Below are 20,172 nucleotides of genomic sequence, written 5' to 3'. Positions count from 1 at the left end.
CATCTCAGGGATAAAGCCCACTTGGTCATGGTGGATAAGCTTTTTGGTGTGCTGCTGGATTCGGTTTGCCAGTATTTTATTGAGGATTTTTGCATCAATGTTCATCAGGGATATTGGTCTAAAATTTTCTTTTTTTGTTGTATCTCTGCCAGGCTTTGGTATCAGGATGATGTTGTCCTTGTAAAATGAGTTAGGGAGGATTCCCTCTTTTTCTATTGATTGGAATAGTTTCAGAAGGAATGGTACCAACTCCTCCTTGTACGTCTGGTAGAATTCGGCTGTGAATCTGTCTGGTCCTGGACTTTTTTTGGTTGGTAGGCTATTAATTATTCAGGCAACAACTTTTAAGTCTTTTGGTTGAAATAGTTGAACTCCAGACTTTAAGAAATGCATTTTATCTATAAATCATCCAGTCTTAGGTATTCTGTCCTAGCAAAACAAAATGAACTAAGACAATTAGGTTTGCTAAATGTCAGCTGGATCTTTAACTACAATGAAGTAGTTCTGATACCCTCTTGAGCTTAATTTCTTCTTTTTAGATTGAAAATGTATACAACTGCTGAAAATCAGATAATTTTATTTTGTTGTACACAATGTTATAATTTAGGCATTGGTTTACAATGGCTTACCTTATTTTCTTAAAAAGATTAATTTTTCTCATTATAAAGATAACACATACTCTATCTGTGAGCCATCGATGCTTAACAAGCCACTCCTAAAACTTAGTGGCTAAGTCAACAACGTTCTTTATATAGCACATCTGTAGGTCAACATTTAGACTGGGCACAGCTCAGCAATTCTGGTCTTGTCTTGGCTCCCTCATAGGTCTATAGTCAGTTGCAGGTCAGGTGTGGATTGGATTTGCTGATCTTAGTTGGGCTATTTCACCAGTTATGGCTGGTAGGCTTTGGTCTATCTGTCTCTTTTTTTTTTTTTTTAGGCGGAGTCTCGCTCTGTCGCCCGGGCTGGAGTGCAGTGGCCGGATCTCAGCTCACTGTAAGCTCCGCCTCCCGGGTTTACGATTCTCCGGCCTCAGCCTCCCGAGTAGCTGGGACTACAGGCGCCCGCCACCTTGCCCGGCTAGTTTTTGTTTTGTATTTTTTAGTAGAGACGGGGTTTCACCCTGTTAGCCAGGATGGTCTTGATCTCCTGATCTCGTGATCGGCCTGTCTCGGCCTCCCAAAGTGCTGGGATTACAGGCCTGAGCCACCGCGCCCGGTCGGTCTGTCTCTTTATCACCCTGTGGGCTAGCTCAAGCTTGTTCACCTGCTGGAAGCACAGGTTGTAAGGCCCTTGAAGCATAGGCTTGGAGTTGACATACTATCACTTCTGCTATAGTATGTTGGCCAAAATAAGTCAGAAAGTCAGCCCAAGTTGAAGAGAAGGACAAATAGCATCTCTTCATGGGAAAAGATGCATACTCATATTGCAGAAGGATGTGAATACAGGAAGATTTGGATTGTATCTATTGTTTAATCTTTTATATATGTTTGTACTGAAAAGTACAAACAAAGATAAAGGGAACCCATAAGTCCATCCTCTAACTACTGTTGAGTTTTTGTTGTATATACTGTAAGACTGTTTTATATACACTTTTAAACGTATATTGTTAATCAATTTATTTCAGTTTCTATTTGATTACAAGTCATGTTTGTTTATTTCATATTTATTCTTTTATGAAGTGATCAAGTAGATTTCTATTTCGTTCTTAAAATTGCATGGTAGCATTTGTTGTAAATTTATAGTTCCAGATATCTAAAGCAAGCAGGACTTCAGCTAATAGGCAATTATTCTATTTTGTGATGAGAAGGCCCTGATTTAGTATTGAGTAGCAAGAAGAGTCAAAAGGTGTTTAGTCAACTGACAGTGCAGTTGCCTTTGAATTTGTTTGTATATCTTCTGTGGCTGACTTAATAAACTGAGCTATTCATGGAATAGGACCCAGTGGAATTTTCTTATACTATGGTATATTCTTAATATTATTCACTTTTCAGGCTAAGTTTGACCATAAGCAGGTACCTATTTTTGATCATTAGCTTTAAGGTATTTACATTCTCAATGACTAAGCTTAAGCTATGTGGTAGAGTGATTTATTTTTGTTCCTGAATAAAATTTTAATACCACGAGAGTCATGTGCTTTCTTTGTAAAAAGTTCCAGCATCACAGAACTACATAGCACAATATAGTGAAAGTTCCCTTTCCCTACTGCCTCATTTTGAACTCCTTTCCTTAAGCCTTTTTCTATGCCTTTATATTTACATACATATGTGAATATATAGAATACATTTACTGCCATGTAAACAGATTTTGTGTGTGTAACATAAAAATATTGTGTTATAAACATTGTTTTGTAACTTACTTTGCAAATTATTTTCTATCCATTTAGTCAAGTATGTGAGTGTATAAAATGTACACACACAAATAATACAAATAAGAGCATGTTACAAATATTGTATAACTTGCTTTTCTTACCAGTATATTTTTGGTATATTTCTGTATCTATTCACATAGGCTTAGCTGGTTTTTATATTTATAAAACCAGATTTGTTTTATAGTCATAAAATTTCTTCACATGTACCTTCATATGTATCCTTTCCTTATTATGGAACAATGAGTTACTTCTAAATTCTGGTGATTTTAAACAATGCTGAAGAAAACATTTCTGCTTATATATGTATGTGTATGTAGAAGAAGAAAATTACGCCTGTGTTCTTTATTGTAAAAACTCTACAACCTGTATCTCTTAATCCCTTTCTTACTTTCTCTAAGGCCCATATATTCAGTTTAGCCCTGAGTAATGCATGATTGATGAAGCCAGATGCTGTGTGTCTAAACTGCAGTTAATAAAAAGCTGTGGAAGGATAGGGAATCATTGCCACAGGTACTGCAGGGAGGCAAGACTCAATAAAGTAACTATTTGTTACTGAAATCTAAAAATGAAAGCAGGAAATATTTGTCAGACATTTAACTTGGTAATTGTAAGAGTGAAAACCTTGTGTTTTTATTCACTTGTATATCAGAATTTGCCATTTTTTAATTAGAAGAGTTAATTTTTTAAGAGCAGTTTTAGGCTCACAGCGAAATTGAGAGAAAGACACAGAGATTTTCCACATACCTACTGACCTCAAACAAGCATAGCCTTCCCCATTGTCAACATCCCCATCAGAGTTGTACATTTTTTACAATTGATGACCTATGTTAACACATTGTCATCACTCAAAGTCCATGGTTTACATCAGTGTTCACTCTTAGTGTTGTACCTTCTATGGGTGGTATAATGACATGTATCTACCACTGTAATATCTTGCAGAGTATTTCCACTGTCCTAGAAATTTTCTGTGCTTCATCTGTTTGTCTCCCCTCACGTCAACCCCTGGCAACCACTGATATCTTTACTGTATCCATAGTTTTATCTTTTCCAGAATGTCATATAATTGGAATCATACAGTATGAAACCTTTTCAGATTGGCTTCCTTCACTTAATAATATGTATTTAAGGTTCCTCCATGTCTTTTCATGGCTTGATAACTCATTTCTATTTAATGCTGAATAATACTCCATTGTTTGGAAGTAACACAGTTTATTCATTCACCTGCAGAAAAGTATCTTGGTTGCTTCTAAGTTTTGACAGTTATGAATAAAGTTGCTATAAACATCCATGTGCAGGTTTTTGTGTGCAAATAAGTTTTCAACTTATTCATCTAGTAGTAATTGTTTTATAAATTTGGGAGCTCCAGTGTTAGGTGCATATTATTTAGGATTGTGATATTTTCCTGTTGGAGTAGTCCTTTTATCATTATGTAATCTCTCTCTTTGACTTTTTAAATTTTTGTTGCTTTAAAGTCTGTTATGTCTGAGAATACCTACTCCTGCTTGCTTTGGTTTCCATTTGCATGTAATATCTTTTTCCATCCCTTTACGTTAAGTTTATGTGAGTCCTTATGTGGTAAGTAAGTCTCTTGAAGACAGACAGTAGATACTTGGTTGGTGGATTTTTATTTATTCTGTATCTTTTAAGTGGAGCATTTAAGCCATATACATTTAACATTAGCATTGAGATGTGAGGTACTGTTTTATTCATCATGTTGTTGCCTGAATACCTTTTTTTTTTTTTTTAAGTTCTCTTTTTTTTTTATAGCCCTTGTGAGATTTGTAATTTAGAGAGGTTCTATTTTGGTATATTTCAAGGTTTTGTTTCAAGATTTAGAACTCCTTTTAGAAGTTCTTGTGGTGCTGGCTTGGTAGTGGAGAATTCTTTCAGCATTTGTTTATCTGAAAAAACTTTATCTCTCCTCCATTTATGAAGGTTAGTTTTGCTGTATACAAAATTGTTGACTGATAATTATTTTGTTTAAGGAGGCTAAAGATAGGACCCCAATCCCTCTTGGCTTGTAGGGTTTCCACTGAGAAATCTTCTGTTAATCTGAGAGGTTTTCCTTTATAGGTTACCTGATGCTTTTGCCTCACAACTCTTCAGATTCTTTCCTTTGTCTTGACTTTAGATAACTTGATGACCATGTGCTAGGAGATGATCTTTTTGCAATGAATTTCCCAGGTGTTCTTTGAGCTTTTTATATTTGAATGTCTAGATCTCTAGCAAGGACAGGGAAATTTTTCTCTATTATCCCCTCAAATAAGTTTTCTGAACTTTTAGATTTTTCTTCTTCCTCAGGAATACCAATTATTCTTAGGTTTGGTCGTTTAACATAATCTCAGACTTCTTGGAGGCTTTGTTCATTTTTCTTTGTCTTTCAGTTAATTCATAAGCCTTGTCTTTGAGCTCTGAAGTTCTTTCTTCTACTTGTTCTAGTCTGTTGTTGAAACCTTGCAGTGTATTTTTTGTTTCTCTATGTGTGTCTTTCATTTTCAGAACTTGTGGCTGTTTTTTTCTTTATGATATTTATTTATCTGTACACCTTTTCATCCATATCCTGTATTGGTTTTTTTTTTTAATTTTCTTTAAGTTGTTTTTTTACCTTTTCTGGTACCTCCTTGAGTACCTTAATAATCAACCTTCTGAATTCCTTATTTGGCAATCAGAGATTTTTTCTTCATTTGAATCTATCATTGGAGAGCGAGTGTGATCTTTTTGGGGTGTTAAAGAACCTTGTTTTGCCATATTACCATAATTACTTTTCTGGTTCCTTCTCATTTTGGTAGACTCTTTCAGTGGAAAGATCTGGAACTCAAGGGCTGCTGTTCAGATTATTTTCTCCCATGGGCCGATCCCTTGATGTGACGCTCTCCCCTTCACCTGGAGATGGGGCTTCTGGAGAGAGCTGGACTGCAGTGATTGTTACTGTATTTCTTGCTTTAGCCACCCAGCGGGGCTACTGGTCTCTGGGCTGATGCTGGGGAATGTCTGCAAAGAGTCCTGTGAGGTGATCTGTCTTCATATCTCCTAGCTGTGGATGCCAGCACCTGCTTCAGTATAGGTGGCAAGGGAGTTAAGTGTACTCTATGACAGTCCTTGGTTGTCGTTTTGTTTAGTGTGCTGGTTTTTTCGAATGCTGGTTATGCCAGCAGTGAAGTTGTTATGTGGCCAGACTTAGAACCTCTGGTTAGCCAGGATGTTGTAGATGGTGGAATTAGCTGTTTTCTCCTTTTTGGAGCAGGATTATTCTGTTATGTCCTGAGTTTGTTGGCCTCTAGCCAGGAGCTGGTGCTTTTAAGAGAATGCCAGTTGTGGTGGTAGAAGGGGGATGTAAGCTTGTTCTTCGTTGGCCAGGATGAGTACTTGGGTTCCTCAGGCAATGGATGGGGCCCTGGATGGGGCCTTAGAGTTCTCAAGAGTTTATGTATTTTGGCTTGGGCTACCAGGGTGGGTAGTGAAAACCCATCAGGTGGGGACAGGCCTAGGCAGGTCTGAGCTCAGACTCTTCTTAAGCAGGGCTTGCCGAGGCCACTGTGGGTGATGGGGTGTGGTTCTCAGGCCAATAGATTTATGTTCCAGGGGCATTATGGCTGCCTCTGCTGTGTCATACTGGTCACCAGGGAAGGGGGGGAAGCCGGCAGTGACAGGCCTCACCCAGCTCCCATGCAGCCAGCAAGGCCAGTCTTACTCCTGCCATGCCCCACCAACAGCACACGTTTATATTCAGGCAGCTGGGGAACAGGAATAGATCTTGCCCCAGACTATAAGCCTTCCTGCTGAGAAAACAAGCAGGGCTCTCAGGCCTTGCCCTTTTCCATCTGCCTGCACCATCAGCTGTGGCTTCTGTGCTTTTATCTGCAAGTTGTATCTGCACTTCCTGTTTGCCCCCGGACTCTGCTCAGGAAAATTTGTACTCAGTTGAAAGTATTATGAAGTTCAGCTAGAAGCGTCTTTTAACTTATGCCCGCCCCTCCCTAATTCCACTGGCTACCTTCCCTAAGGACCCCCATGAGATAAGTCAGGGATGGCTTTCTCTGGTTTGAGCTGGGGACTGGGAGTGCCTACAGGGCGCTTTCCGCTCCTTCTTCTACTTTGATATTTCACTTGGCTGCCTAAATCAATTTTAACTTCAGATGAGGTTAAATTCTTCTCCTGTGATCTGGATTTTTAGGTTCCCCAGTGGGGGTGTCTGTTCCGAGGCAGACGTTTCCCCCACTCACACCTTGGGAACTCACAGTTTTCCAGCTGTCTCATGGAGTTTGCAGTGTCAGGCTACTTCTTTCCAAGGGTCAGTAAATTGTTTTGGTTTTCCTGGTAGGTTCCTGAGGTGGTTCTTGGAGGAAAAGTTCCCAGTGTGAGTCTCCACACACTGTTCTGTCTGTCCACATGGGAGCTACATGTTAGTTCTGTCTTGTATCCACCATTTTCTCCATGTTGGTAATTTAGATCTTTGTATTTCCTCTAGCTTTTAAAATTTTAGTAGTATAAAATTTTCTTTGCAGTATCATTTGAATTTTAAATGTGTTAATACATGTATTTAGAATCATGTCTGACACATAGTAAATACTTAATAAATGTTAATGGTGTTGTTAAAAGTTGTTGCTATTATTCTCATAAAAATCTCCAATGATTTATTTTAATATTAACTCTTAAACTAAGCTTTTATTCAGAATGTTGGGGCATGAGAACTAATTAGAAGAAGTATTCTAACTCAGTAGAGAGGTAGGGGTAAGGGTCTATAGAACATTAACAAGCAGGGTCAGCTGATATTTAGCTAGTTTCAGGGTTAGTCTAAAACTACCAACAGAGTAAACAGACAACCTATAGAAAGGGAGAAAATATTTGCAAACTATGCATCTGACAAAGGTCTAATATCCAGAATCTATGAGGAACTTAAACAAATTTACAAGCCAAAAACAACCCCAAGCAAGAAAGTGGGCAAAGGACATGAACAGACACTTTTCAGAAGAAAAACAATCATGTAGCCAGCAAGCATATGAGAAAATGCTCAACATCGCACATCGTTAGAGAAATGCAAATCAAAACCACAATGAGATACCATCTTATGCCAGTCAGAATAGCTGTTATTAAAAAGTCAGAAATTAAGAGATGCTGGTGAAGTTCTGGAGAAAAGGGAACATTTATACACTGCTGGTGGAAATGTCAACTGGTTCAGCCATTGTGGAAAGCAGTTTTGTGTTTTCTCAAAGAACTTGAAAAAGAATTATCATTCAACCCAGCAATCCCATTATTTAATATACACCCAAAGGAATATAAATCATTTTACCATAAAGACACATGCATGTTTATGTTAATTGCAGCACTATTCACAATAGCAAAGACATAAAATCAACCTAAATGCCCATCAATGATAGACTGGGTAAAGAAAATGTAGTGTATATATACACCATGAAAAACTATACAGCCATAAAAAAGGATGAGATCATGTCCTTTGCAGGAACATGGATGGAGCTGGAGGCCATTATCCTTAGCAAACTAACGCATGAACAGAAAATCAAATACCACATGTTCTCACTTATAAGTGGAAGGTAGACATTGAGTACACACAGAAAAGCGGACAACAGATATTGGGGGTGTGCTTAAGGGTGGAGGGTGGAAGGAGGGTGAGGATCAGAATAATACGTATCACTGAGGTTGGTGGATCGCTTGAACCAACGGTTCGAAACCAGCCTGGACAACATGGTGAGACCCCCATCTCTACAAAAAAAAATACAAAAATTAGCCGGGCTTGGTGGTGTGCTCCTGTAGTGTCAGATTCTTGCGAGGCTGAGATGGGAAGATCACTTGAGCCTGGGAGGTGGAGGTTGCAAGTGAGCCGAGATTGCACCACTGCACTCCAGCCTGGGCGACAGGGTAAGACCCTGTCTTAAAAAACCCTCCAAAACCCCAAAACCCGAAAAACAAACTACCAATCACTTACTATGCTTATTACCTGGGTGATGAAATAATTTGTACACCAAGCCCCCCTGACATGCAGTTTACCTATATGGCAAACCTGCACATGTACCCTTGAATATAAAATAAAAATAAAAATAAAAATAAAAATAAGTTTTCTGAGGAATTGTTTTTGCAGCTTAGTAGCCATTGATGGGGTGGTTCAGATTTAGCAAGAGAGGTGGATAGAAACAGTTGCTGGGTCTATGGTCATATGAGGGCCACTGTGGTACATTTTTAGTCTTTCTGGGACTCTTATAGATTATTTAGGATTATTTACAACATATTCTAATGTATTTGGGAGTGTATTTTATCATTTTAAATCAAGCCATAATCTTCCACTTTTTGGCTACAGCCCATTCCTAATGTGTTTCTTAGAATGTGTGCAAAGTGAAGTATCTGGAAGTCAAATATTTACTTACATTTAATAAATAGATTTCCTTGCCAAGAGAGCTAAAATAAAATTCTGTTTAAACTTCACCTTTTATACACGGTTGTCAGTGATATAGTTTCCAACATTTTATATATACCTTTAATTTTTTCCCTTTTGATCAATTCAAGTGACTTAAATGCACTGAGCATCCAGCTGAGGTTAAAAATTTACTGTGTGCAACATAGCAAGTAATTTCGTACTTGCCTCCAATTTTACAATATTCTCTTTGCTGATAAGAGTATTTTCACTTTTCTGTTGTTTACTTATAAAGTATTAAGGGCAAATAAGAATTCTAATAGTATAGGAACATTGCTGTACAGGCAGTGACATTAACAATGCCAAAACTGAACACTTGACTAGTGGAAAGGGTGTTGAGCTTCCATTCTTATAGCTAGCTTACCTTCAGAATTTCAAATTTAGAATAAAAGGCATATAATAAGCCCTTTAGGAGTTTTCATCTACACTATATATGTAAGTGTGTGTTGAGCATAAGTTGAAAATGTGAAAATTTAGGTCTGCCTATACTTAGAGGCAGATAGGTGGAAAACACTAAACTCTTAAGGCCATTAGGTGTTTAGTAATTTTCATGTATATTTACTTTTTAAAGCTAGAAATAAAGTTGTAGGCTTATAAAAATTACAGTAGAGAAAATTTTCTCAGTGATATATAATAATTTAGAACATTTATTAATTTTATTAATGCCCTTTCAGCATCTCTCAGTGTTGAACTTGAATTTATGAATTCTAGCTAATTTATGTATCTCTAGCACTGAATATAGCTAGTGTATGAAGTGATTAGTATTGGACTACAAATCACAGTTTCTGGCTATATAAGTAAACTTGGAGTTCTTCATTTTTTGTGGTATTAATCCGTGATTTAATATGAAGGAATTTATGTTCAAGAAAAATACAGATTTCTAATGGAGGAGTGATATACAGCAATGCACTGAGGCAGATGGTGGATGATAAGTGTGTATAGATTCCACCTGCTTTATGGAATGTAAAACTTGATTAGTGTGTAAAAAATTAATTTCAGAAAATGGTAAGGAATTGCTGGGAATCTGTGAGAGAAAATTCTAGATTTAACAGTTTGATCAATCTCAGGATAAACAGCCATTATATAATCTTAGGTTATATTTTCTATTTTAAAACAAATATGGCAAGCATAACACCTCCCTTTTTAAAATACACAATTTTTGCAATTTTTCAAGACTTATGGAAAGGATCAAGCTTGATATATGTTTATATTTAATATTTCTGAAACCCATTTTGGGCAGATTTCTATCTACTATAACAGTGATTATGAGCTTGGACCGCAGAGTGGCCACACTATCTATAACCGATTTCTTTCATTTGTCTTTGCCTGTTTTCTCAAATGTAGCATTGGATAAATCTAGTATCAGTCACATTGAGTTGTAAGGATAAGAGGTGATACTTTAAAGGTGCTTAAACGTGCCTAATATGTTGAAAGGGCTCACTAAATATTAGCCTTTCTCATTATTATTAATATATTGGAGTCTTCTTTATTTCTCATCAAAGGTGACCTTTTCATCTAAGTGCTATTTATAATTTAAATCTCTGTTGGGTCTTTGTTAGTTGTCTGTCATCCTCACACTTGCCCTTCTGTGTTTTCTTCTGTAATTCATGGGCTGGAAACAAGTTAACTGTATTTTCCTCACCCCCTTGCAAGCTGACTTTCATTAGAGGGTGGGAGGAAGGTAGAAAGGAAGCCATTGTGGTGTTTGAGGCAGCTTTGGTAGTGGCAGTTGAGGAGACTTTGCTGTGCTGCAGTGACTGTTGTTCCACAGTGTAGATGGCAGTGATGTTGGTGGTAGGACATTTAATAGGGATGGCTCTGCTCAGCAGCAGCCAGTGGTGGTTCCAGCACTGATAGTGGCTCCTGTGAGCTGTTGGGTCCGGCTCAGAGCTGGTAGCTGCTTCCTGGTTTGCATTGTTTGCATGCAGTCATCCTTGGTTTGCATTGTTTCACCATTTGTTACCCTAGCCCTTCCAACATCTTTGTAACAGATTCCCTGAATTAAATTAAATGTTTCTGGAGAGGTTGCCCTTGAGAAGAGGGTGTTCATCAATGAAATCAACAGCTATCATTTAATGTTAGATATGCGATAAGGAATTTTGCAGTCTAATAAATATAGCATGTATTCCCTATATATCTTTCTTACCTGAAAATAATTGTCTTTTGTTGTCAGTGTGTCCCAGTGACTTTTTCTGTCTCGTCTGCATTTAGGAAGTCAGTGGACACAGCTCATGCTTGGTGTCTAGTGGGAATTGTTGCTCCTCATGGGTAATATTGGACTTATGAAAACTGAGGGACTTACATTACCAAAAGCATGATGTGAAAAATATATTACATATATACTAATATTTCAATGATTTAAAGTCATCTACCCAATAGAAGCCACTATATTTCATTGATTCTAAGCTACCCCTTCCCCCCTTATATTTTAATCTCTCTGATACTGGATTGTGACTTAAAAACAATGGCATGTTGCAGTCATCTCATCCAGTGGCCAGTAGTTGATGTTGTCTGCTTATGTACCAATATAAAAATCATAATATAGCTTAGAATAAAATTCCAGCGACACCAGAGAAGGTGTCTCTTTTGACAAGTTGAAGACTTTTGACAAGGAGATGCTAAATGGTTGTGGTGAGATAGAAGGGTGGGGGAAGTGGGAAATCACAGTAGTTTAACAACCCTTGGAAGCAGGAGTCTAAAGTAGACTGTGCCTAATTGCTGAGCTAGCTTGAGAGCCTAGCATCAATCTTTTAATTTTTTAATGAATTCATTTAAAAAAGCACTGCATCACTGATGTGCTTGGTGACACAGAAAATGAGATTCTCTGGAGAAATGTGGACACTGATGATTATATGTCAAAGAGTGAGAAGAATTACATTTGGATTTCTTCATGAATTTTAGAACCAACTTATTTTGCTTATGTTTTGTTTTTATGCCTGTGTCAGGGTGATAGATAATAAAAACCCATATCTAATTAAGTCTACAATTTTTTCTTTCAATAAGAATAAAATAAAAATTCTATAAAGTGTATCAGTTTAATTAGCAGTTTCTTTCCCTAATGGTTCATACAATAATGATGCACTTTATTGAAATGTTTTTTCTGTCCCTGTATAATTCTTTTTGCTAGGTGATATTTTTTCCCTTTTAAACTCTATGTGCTGCTGTAGAATGGCTTTAAAATATCGCCCTTTCATTCAGTGTTCAATTTTTTTTGTCAGTTTTCCAATTTCCTTTGTAAAATTTATACCCTATAAACAAAGTTTATTCTATATGTGTAACTCTTTGCTATAGAAAGTGCTTTGGAAAATATTTACCAAAGGAATTCAAATATATTAAACATGGAAGACAAACAATTGCCATTAAAATTGGTGATAGGAGAACTTTTCCTACACTATGAAATACTGCATACTAGAGAGTACAGTAAACAAACAAATGAACAAAAAACCGTAAGGGTAATTGCAAAGATTGAACAAGTTGTGTTATAAATGTGGCCAAATTTTAATGTGTATTAAATATACTGATGTGTATTATAGAGTATTAGTGTCATCAAAGCTTCTTTTTTTGTTTACATTAAATGAGACAGGGAAATGTAATGAAGTTAATTTGGAAATTTTGTAAGAAATATGAAGGTGCCTTATCATATCATTACTTTTGTGATTTATATTTGCCAACTTGTTTTTTTTTTTTTTGAGATGGAGTCTTGCTCTGTTGCCCAGGCTGGAGTGCAATGGTGTGATCTCAGCTCACTGCAACCTCCATCTCCCAGGTTCAAGCGATTCTTATGTCTCAGACTCCCGAGTAGCTGGGATTATAGGTGTGTGCCACCATGCCCAGCTAATTTTTTTGTATTTTTAGTAGAGATTGGATTTCACCATATTGCCCAGACCAGTCTCGAACTCCTGACCTCAAGGTGATCTGCCCACCTCGGCCTCCAAAAGTGCTGGGATTAAAGACATGACCCACTGCACACAGCAAATATTTGCCAATTATTTTGAAAAGATTCCTAATTTATCTCATTATGCAAAAGAACTGGAAATGTGTGACTTGCCAGTTAATTATTGAAGAAAAAAATTGGACTGCATTTGAGTTTAAATGGGTCCAAGCCTTTATGTTTCAAGTTAATATTGCTGTTCGGTTAAAAATAACAGATGAGTTTTTTAAAAAAATTTTCAGTGTTACTCAGTGATAATAAGAAAACATTACCCTCTGAAGCAATAACAGTATAAAACATTTACGACCTTAAAATCATGTTTTATATGTAAAAGTATCTCAGTTTAAGAAGTCTCCTGGCCAGGCGTAGTGGCTCACACCTGTAATCCCAGCACTTTGGGAGGCCGAGGCTGACGGATCACCTGAGGTCAGGAGTTCAAGGCCAGCCTAGCCAACATGGCGAAACCCCATCTCTACTGAAGAATACAAAAATTAGCCAGGTGTGGTGGCGGGCACCTATAATCCCAGCTACTCAGGAGGCTGAGACAGGAGAATTGCATGAACGCGGGAGGTGGAGGTTGCAGTGAGCTGGGACCGTGCCAGTGCACTCCAGCCTTGGCAACAGAGCGAGACTCTGTCTCAGAAAAAATAAAGAAGTCTCCTGGTTACATGCAAGGTATTAGCTAATTATGACTTGATATAATTATATTTAGACTGTTGATTGGTCATTGTTTTTCATTTAGTGGTCGAGAGTGTCTAGCAAAATGCTGACTGGCATATGCAGATACTGAATTTACATCTTCATATATTCATGTCTCTCGATATTCAGAACTCAGTTAAATTTATCCAGGAAGATAAGGTCATAAATAGAATACCAAATGTGGCTTTGCTTCTTTTACAGTTAGAGAGCTTTGTTAATATCCTCATTTTCTTTATTTGTACTAGCATTTCCAAATAGAATTTGTTTCACAAGGAAGTATCAATGTATAGTGTCTCTGTCAGGCCTTGCATTAGTCCTAGTTTCTCATAGTTGATTTTCAATGACTTTTCAAATTTGGTATACTTTCTATTATATCACAACTTATTTTCCCAACCGTCTAATGGAGACTTGTTAAGGTAGGTTAACCTCATTTTTGTTTTTGAGTTTAATATTACAAATTTTGTTGAAATTTTTATTTTGAAGTAGTTCAGACAAAAAGATTGCAAAAATAGTATGAAGAATTCATATGTACTTTTCACTCAGCATTCCCCCATGTTAACCTCATAAATAACCACAGTAATATTGATAAATATCAGGACATTAGCATGGATACAATACTATTAACTGCTCTATTCACTTAATTCCATTTTCATTAATTGCCCCACCAATGTCCTTTCTTTGGACTGAGATTCTATCCAGAGTCTTCATTTATTGTTCTTTCTCCTAAGTTTCCTTTGTTCTGGGGAAGACAATTCCTTGTCCTTTTTGTCTGTCATAGTCACCACATTTGGTCAGCTCTTTTGTAGACTGCTCCTCAAATTGGGTTTGTTTGATGTTTCCTCGTGATTAAACTCAAGTTATGTCTTTTTGGCAAGAATATTGTCGAAGTGATAGAGTGTCCATTTCAGTGCTTCGTATGAGATGACGTGGTGTTGTGCCCAGCTTACTTATTTTCACTCTTCTGTTATGAGTATGTACGCCACTGCTAAGAATGCCAGCTTTTTGCCTTTGTACATCTAATTATATTTGTTTTTCAAGATTTGCCTTTTTAAAATGGTTTTCTCTATTTGCTCTACTTCATATGATCTCTCACTTCTTTGCCTTCCATTTGCCATAATACTCAGTAAAACCTTGTCATACTTATGGCTTGAAAGTCTATGTTATGTTGTGGGAGCCTCACCCACTGTTGCTCCCAGGAGACCTCTTTGGTTTATTCCCTTGGGACATTGAGACTTTTGTACCAATTTATTTTGTCCAAACATGCTCTCAATAATCATATGGGTTCAGTACTACCAAAGTTTGACACTTAATTATTATTTTATTTATTGAAAGTTAATTTTATCTTCTAATTAGATGGTATCTTCTTGCCATCATGGACAATTCTACGGATTTTTTTTTTTTGATTACTTGGAGAGAGAAACAAGTATTTTTAATAGTATGTTGATTTAATCTGTTAAATTAACAGTAGTTTATCTGTTAAACTACTATTTAATAGTATGTTGATATAGACTGTTAATCTTTAGATTTTTTTCAATAATTTAAGGTGAAGAGGGGAGGAAAAGATTGGGTACAACTGTGCTTAGGGAATAATTTAAAAGTGATTTCTAGAAGAAAGTATACTTAGTTTTCTTGTTCATGTATTCTTTCTTATCTCTAGCATTAGTGCTGAAAGTAACTGTTGGTATAGAAGTGAAAATTGTCAAAAAAAAGACTGATTAATAACCTCAAAGCTGAAAGGAGATTACTAATTCAGAAAATGACAGTTGTAAAATAGAAATCCGATATTAGTTTATAGTTGATTATCAGTTTTATACAGAAAATGATAATAGTGATAAGAATAGCTCTTCTTTATAGCCTTAATGACTCTGCCATTGAATTACTTCAAATTGTGATGACGTTTTCTTCCTAAGAGCTGATTAATTTAATGTGTTCACGTTTTTGTTCCAATAATGGTCCTAAGATTACAGGTGGAATACTGGGACACAAAAATAATATAATATTTTGTCAGAGACTACCAAACTCATTAGATGCAGAGACAAAGCCACAACTGGGTTTCTGGTTGGGTGGATTTACCCCCTCCTACCTTTCCCCATTAGACTGAATTTTAACAAACCAGATAGGCTTTCTCAGGTATGGAGATTTCGAATATGCTGTTAGAATCAGACAGCATGAGCTAACATATTTTAGAAATATACTTGACTTCATTTTAAAAAGAGAACATTTATGTTTTCTCACTATTTCACGTGTAATGCAATATAAATAAAGCCCTATCCGAGTTTCATGTTTGTGGGGAAACTAGCATTACTGCAGATTAGTGACAGGGCAGAGAAATGACCTTATTATCTCTGTAATGGTAATAGTGTGCTTCACAGGGGAGCTTGTGTTGTTAAGAGTGAGTTGTTATTTTCTTGCAGATGCTTTCTGCACAAGTTATTAATATATTAAATCAGAAGGATTGGAAAGTGCTGTCTAGGGACTTAGGAATATAATTTATAAGTTTCAGTATTCACCTTTACTTGAAATATCATGCAAATCTGATTTTGTAGATGTATACACAAGCATAAACATGGTTTCACATGTCAATTTCTTTGCATATACCTTTTCTTTCTTTATGGAATATCCTATTTTTCCTGTGTCAAGTGCCTCTGTCTCTAAGACCCACAGCAGTTGTATCCTCCGTGATGAAACCTTCTATCCCTGTAACCAAGTTGTTGCTTCCCTTTAGATTCCCAGAGCGGTTTGTTCCCATTGATATATTATGTTTTTATTTGTTGGCTGATAAATCTCTTTCCATCTTTGTAACTCACAGTCGAGTGTGTGCTTCTCAATGGCAATTCAGTTTTTCAGTTCATATTCCAGTATCTTGCATGATGCCTGCATATATTGAATATGCAGCAACTATTAAATGAAAAATGTATATTAAACTTGGTATAATTAATATATATATATATATATTATTTAGACACCTCACCTCTTCCAAAAATGTGTTTAAGATGGATTATAAGCAATATAGCAAATTAGAAGAAAACTGAAAGAAAAAAGTAGGATGGGAAATAGAATGGGGCCAAGGATGAGCAAATTCACACCATGAATCTCTAAGTGAATGTGTAGTGTGAATGAGAATATGCATTAAAAAAATCTATCCTGTTTGATAATTGCATTTTTACAATTTTGGCCTTGAAAAGATTTCTTGTTTTTCTGAGTTGTTCATTTTGTCACTATTTATCTGATGCTGAAGTGTTTATCTGAGGAATGCTTATTAGTTCTAAGATTCTAATGTAATCAGCATATGGTGAAATGGAGTGGCATCAGTTCGTCCCACTTCTGTGAAAATAGGAATCTGTAATATGACTGTGTGTGGTGCTCTTTAGCTTCTGAAGATTTGTGCTCTAACTCCTGTCACCTGCTCTCTTTTACAAAGCACATAGCCGTGGGGTAGGAATGCAAGAAAGCTAACTTGAAATAACAATCTTTTCCTGGAATAAATATGTTTTAAATTAAATTTGACTAAGAAGTACCTATGAATTCTAGCTTGCTCTCCAGGTGACTTGTTTGCCAAATTTAAATAAATGGACATATTTAAATGAATTCTTATTCTGTTCTCAGGATAACATTTAAGCAAATCTAAGAAGAGGTTTTTTTTTTTTTCTTATTCTCAGTATGGTGTTTTTAAAATAGAGAATAAAACTTGGTTTGTTTTGTTGTTCCTTAGTTAATTGTTAAAATAATGAGGCCTTATTATTTGGGGTAATTTATTTAAGACAATAGAGCAATTAATCGCTCACTGGCAACCTGACAAAGGAAGTGGGCCAAGATGCCAACCCATTTCTTGTGGTCTGCCAGCCCTTAAGAGTCGTGTGTTCCAGGGATTTGCTAATCGCCAGCTGGCAACTGATTTACAAGGCGGGAAAGACAGGACTCTTGAATCATGGCCACTTACGAGTAAGATGCAGTGTGTACTGGCTTTAAGCCTTGTCTACTGGCATTCAGATGTTGCTGCCAGGGGAGAGACTTGATGATGACGAGGAGCCTATGTGCTATCTTTGGTGTGTTCGTCCGATGTCATCAGCATTGTTCTTGACCCTCACTTTGGTTTAACAATTAAGACCTGCTAAGTAGAATATACTACTCCAGTGATAATGTGTGTCTCCCTGTCTGTTTATTTGTCTACCTACCTGTCCATTCATCTATCCATCTGTCCATCCATCCATCCATCCATCCATCCATCCATCCAGCCGTCTATCCATCTGTCCATGCAATGAATACCGGGGTTAAGCCATCAATGAATGGGCTGGAATTAACCTCTGAAAGCACTGTTTACAATTGGGGCTGGCAATCTTTTTCTGTAAACGAACAGATAATACATATTTTAGGTTTGTGGACCATACTGTCTCTGTTGGAACTAGTCAGCTCTGCTGTTGTAGGGTAGAGACAGCTGTAGACACTGTGTAAATCAATGGCATGGTTGTGAGCCAATGAAATGCTGTTTCCAAAAAAATCAGCTTGCAGCTATAGTTAGCCCACCCCTCAATTAGACAGTGGAAGTATCTGACTCAACATAGTTTGGGAGCTACACAAAAACTTTTAAAGAAGTGCTTTAATACTTATAAGTGTTCTAACACTGCTTTATGTTCCAGGTTTGTTAGCTTAATTATTGTCTGTTTCGGGATTTATCTAAAAAACGTAATTTTATAGATTTTACTGTTTTCTTTTTTATTTAAGTATATTAATCATTTAAATGATATTCACCTCTTTCTGACACTGGTTATATAAATGTCATTGGATTGGAAATCTATAAAAAAACAAGGAATAAAATTCACCGCTGTATCACCCATAAAGCACCATTACATTTAATAGTTTTTACTTATAAACATGATTTTAAAAACTACTTTGACGTGGAAGTATGGTCAAGATACATTGATGTGTGAAAAAATGTAGAAGAGTTCTGAACAGTATATATGATGTGATTCTATTTGTGAAAAGAAAAAAGATTATGTATGTGTACACTAGCATATGGTAAATATCTGAGTAGATATGGAATCAGTTCTTAGTTTTCAAGCAAATGAAATCAACTCTCCAGTATAAGCAGAAGAAATTTATTGAAGGTTAAATAAATAACTCGCAGATTTCTGGAATCCCCAAGAATCAGGTTTAGAGGCCATATATTTAGAAGCAATACCCCAAAAACTGGTTCTGCAAAGAGGCCCTGGCAACTGTCAGTCTGAATCCGTGATACCACTAAGCCTAGATGCTGGATTTGCCTCCACTGTTACCAGTATTCCAGAATGAATTCTAGACAGTTACTGCTCTTCTGTGTCATCAGCTTCCAATTCAGAGTCTGCTGTGGATGCATTGGATTGCCAGAGCCCATGTTTTGTGCCCTGGCTGCAGAGGAACCTTAGCGGGAAGGCAGGTGGAATTCACTTCTGTAGTGGACAAAGGGCCCTGCCTCCTAAGGTAGAGGATTTACCAAACGTAGGAAGAGGATTCAGAATCTTGGATGCCAGAAAGAATGAGAGCTGTCTACAGCAGACACCTGGGAAATTGTTAGCATTGGTTACTTCTGGATGGTGGAGTTGGAAGGGCTAACTGGGAGCCTTCCAGAGGGAGGCTTTTACTTTAATTTTACTCTTCTGTCCTTTTTGAATATATATATATAATAAAAAAGTCCATGGGGAAAATGAACAAAAGGGAACAACAGTTTTTTCCAGCATTTCCACTGATAGTATTTTCACATAAGAACTCAAGAATGGCTAGGCGCGGTGGCTCACACCTGTAATCCCAGCATTTTGGGAGCCTTGGGAGTGGATCACCTGAGGTCAGGAGTTCGAGATCAGCCTGGACAACATGGTGAAACCCTGTCTCTACTAAAAATACAAACATTAGCAGAGTGTGGTGGTGCATGCCTGTAATCCCAGCTACTTGGGAGTCTGAGAATCACTTGAACCCAGGAGGCAGAGGTTGCAGTGAGCTCAGATTGCGCCACTCCACTCCAGCCTGGGCGACAGAGTGAGACTCTGTCTCAAAAAAAAAAAAAAAAAAAGCCCGGGCGCGGTGACTCACGCCTGTAATCCCAGCACTTTGGGAGGCCGAGGTGGGTGGATCATTTGAGGTCAGGAGTTCAAGACCAGCCTGGCCAACACAGTGAAACCCCATCTCTACTAAAAATACAAAAATTAGCCTGGGGGTAGTGGTGTGCACCTGTAATCCCAGCTACTTGGGAGGCTGAGGCAGGATAATCACTTGAGCGTGGGAGGCAGAGGTTGCAGATCACGCCACCATACTCCAGTCTGGGTGACAGAGTGAGATCCTGTCTCAGACAAACAAACAAACAAAAACAAAACAAAAAACTAAAAAAACCTTCTCAGCATAACTGTGCAGTTTCATCAACTTCATACTCAATTTTATTTTGAAATTCCATTTATAATTTTCTCCCAGATTCAGTCATCTCTATATTGCATGTACTTGGTTGGGCAGAGAAGTCATAAAATGGTTTTCTCTCAGATACCAGTGGCTTCTTTTTGGCTTGGTAGAGCTGATTTAGTTTATCTTTTTAAGGTCTACAGTATTCAGTTTTGAAAATTAAGGTGTTGTCAGCGGCTGTGATTGATGAAGTGTTCATAGATATAAGGTGAAAAACTACAATCTACTTTAAAATTTGACCCTATTATTTTTTCCCCAAACCCCCATAAATTTGCTACTTTTTAGAAAATTGATCTGAGAACTTAATTCAACTTAATAAAG

The 20,172-nt window shown here is 37.1% G+C and overlaps 1 protein-coding gene across 3 annotated transcripts in view; it reads left to right on the top strand.

The window, feature by feature from the left end:
• The window catches only part of BCKDHB (branched chain keto acid dehydrogenase E1 subunit beta), a 244,674-nt gene that overhangs the window by 72,056 nt on the left and 152,446 nt on the right, over positions 1 to 20,172 (top strand). The gene's annotated exons all lie outside the window — the stretch shown is intronic.

This window comes from Macaca fascicularis, chromosome 4 (genome assembly GCF_037993035.2).
Source record: "Macaca fascicularis isolate 582-1 chromosome 4, T2T-MFA8v1.1".
NCBI classification, from domain to species: Eukaryota; Metazoa; Chordata; class Mammalia; order Primates; family Cercopithecidae; genus Macaca; species Macaca fascicularis.
This window is presented reverse-complemented; position numbering and strand designations above follow the sequence as displayed.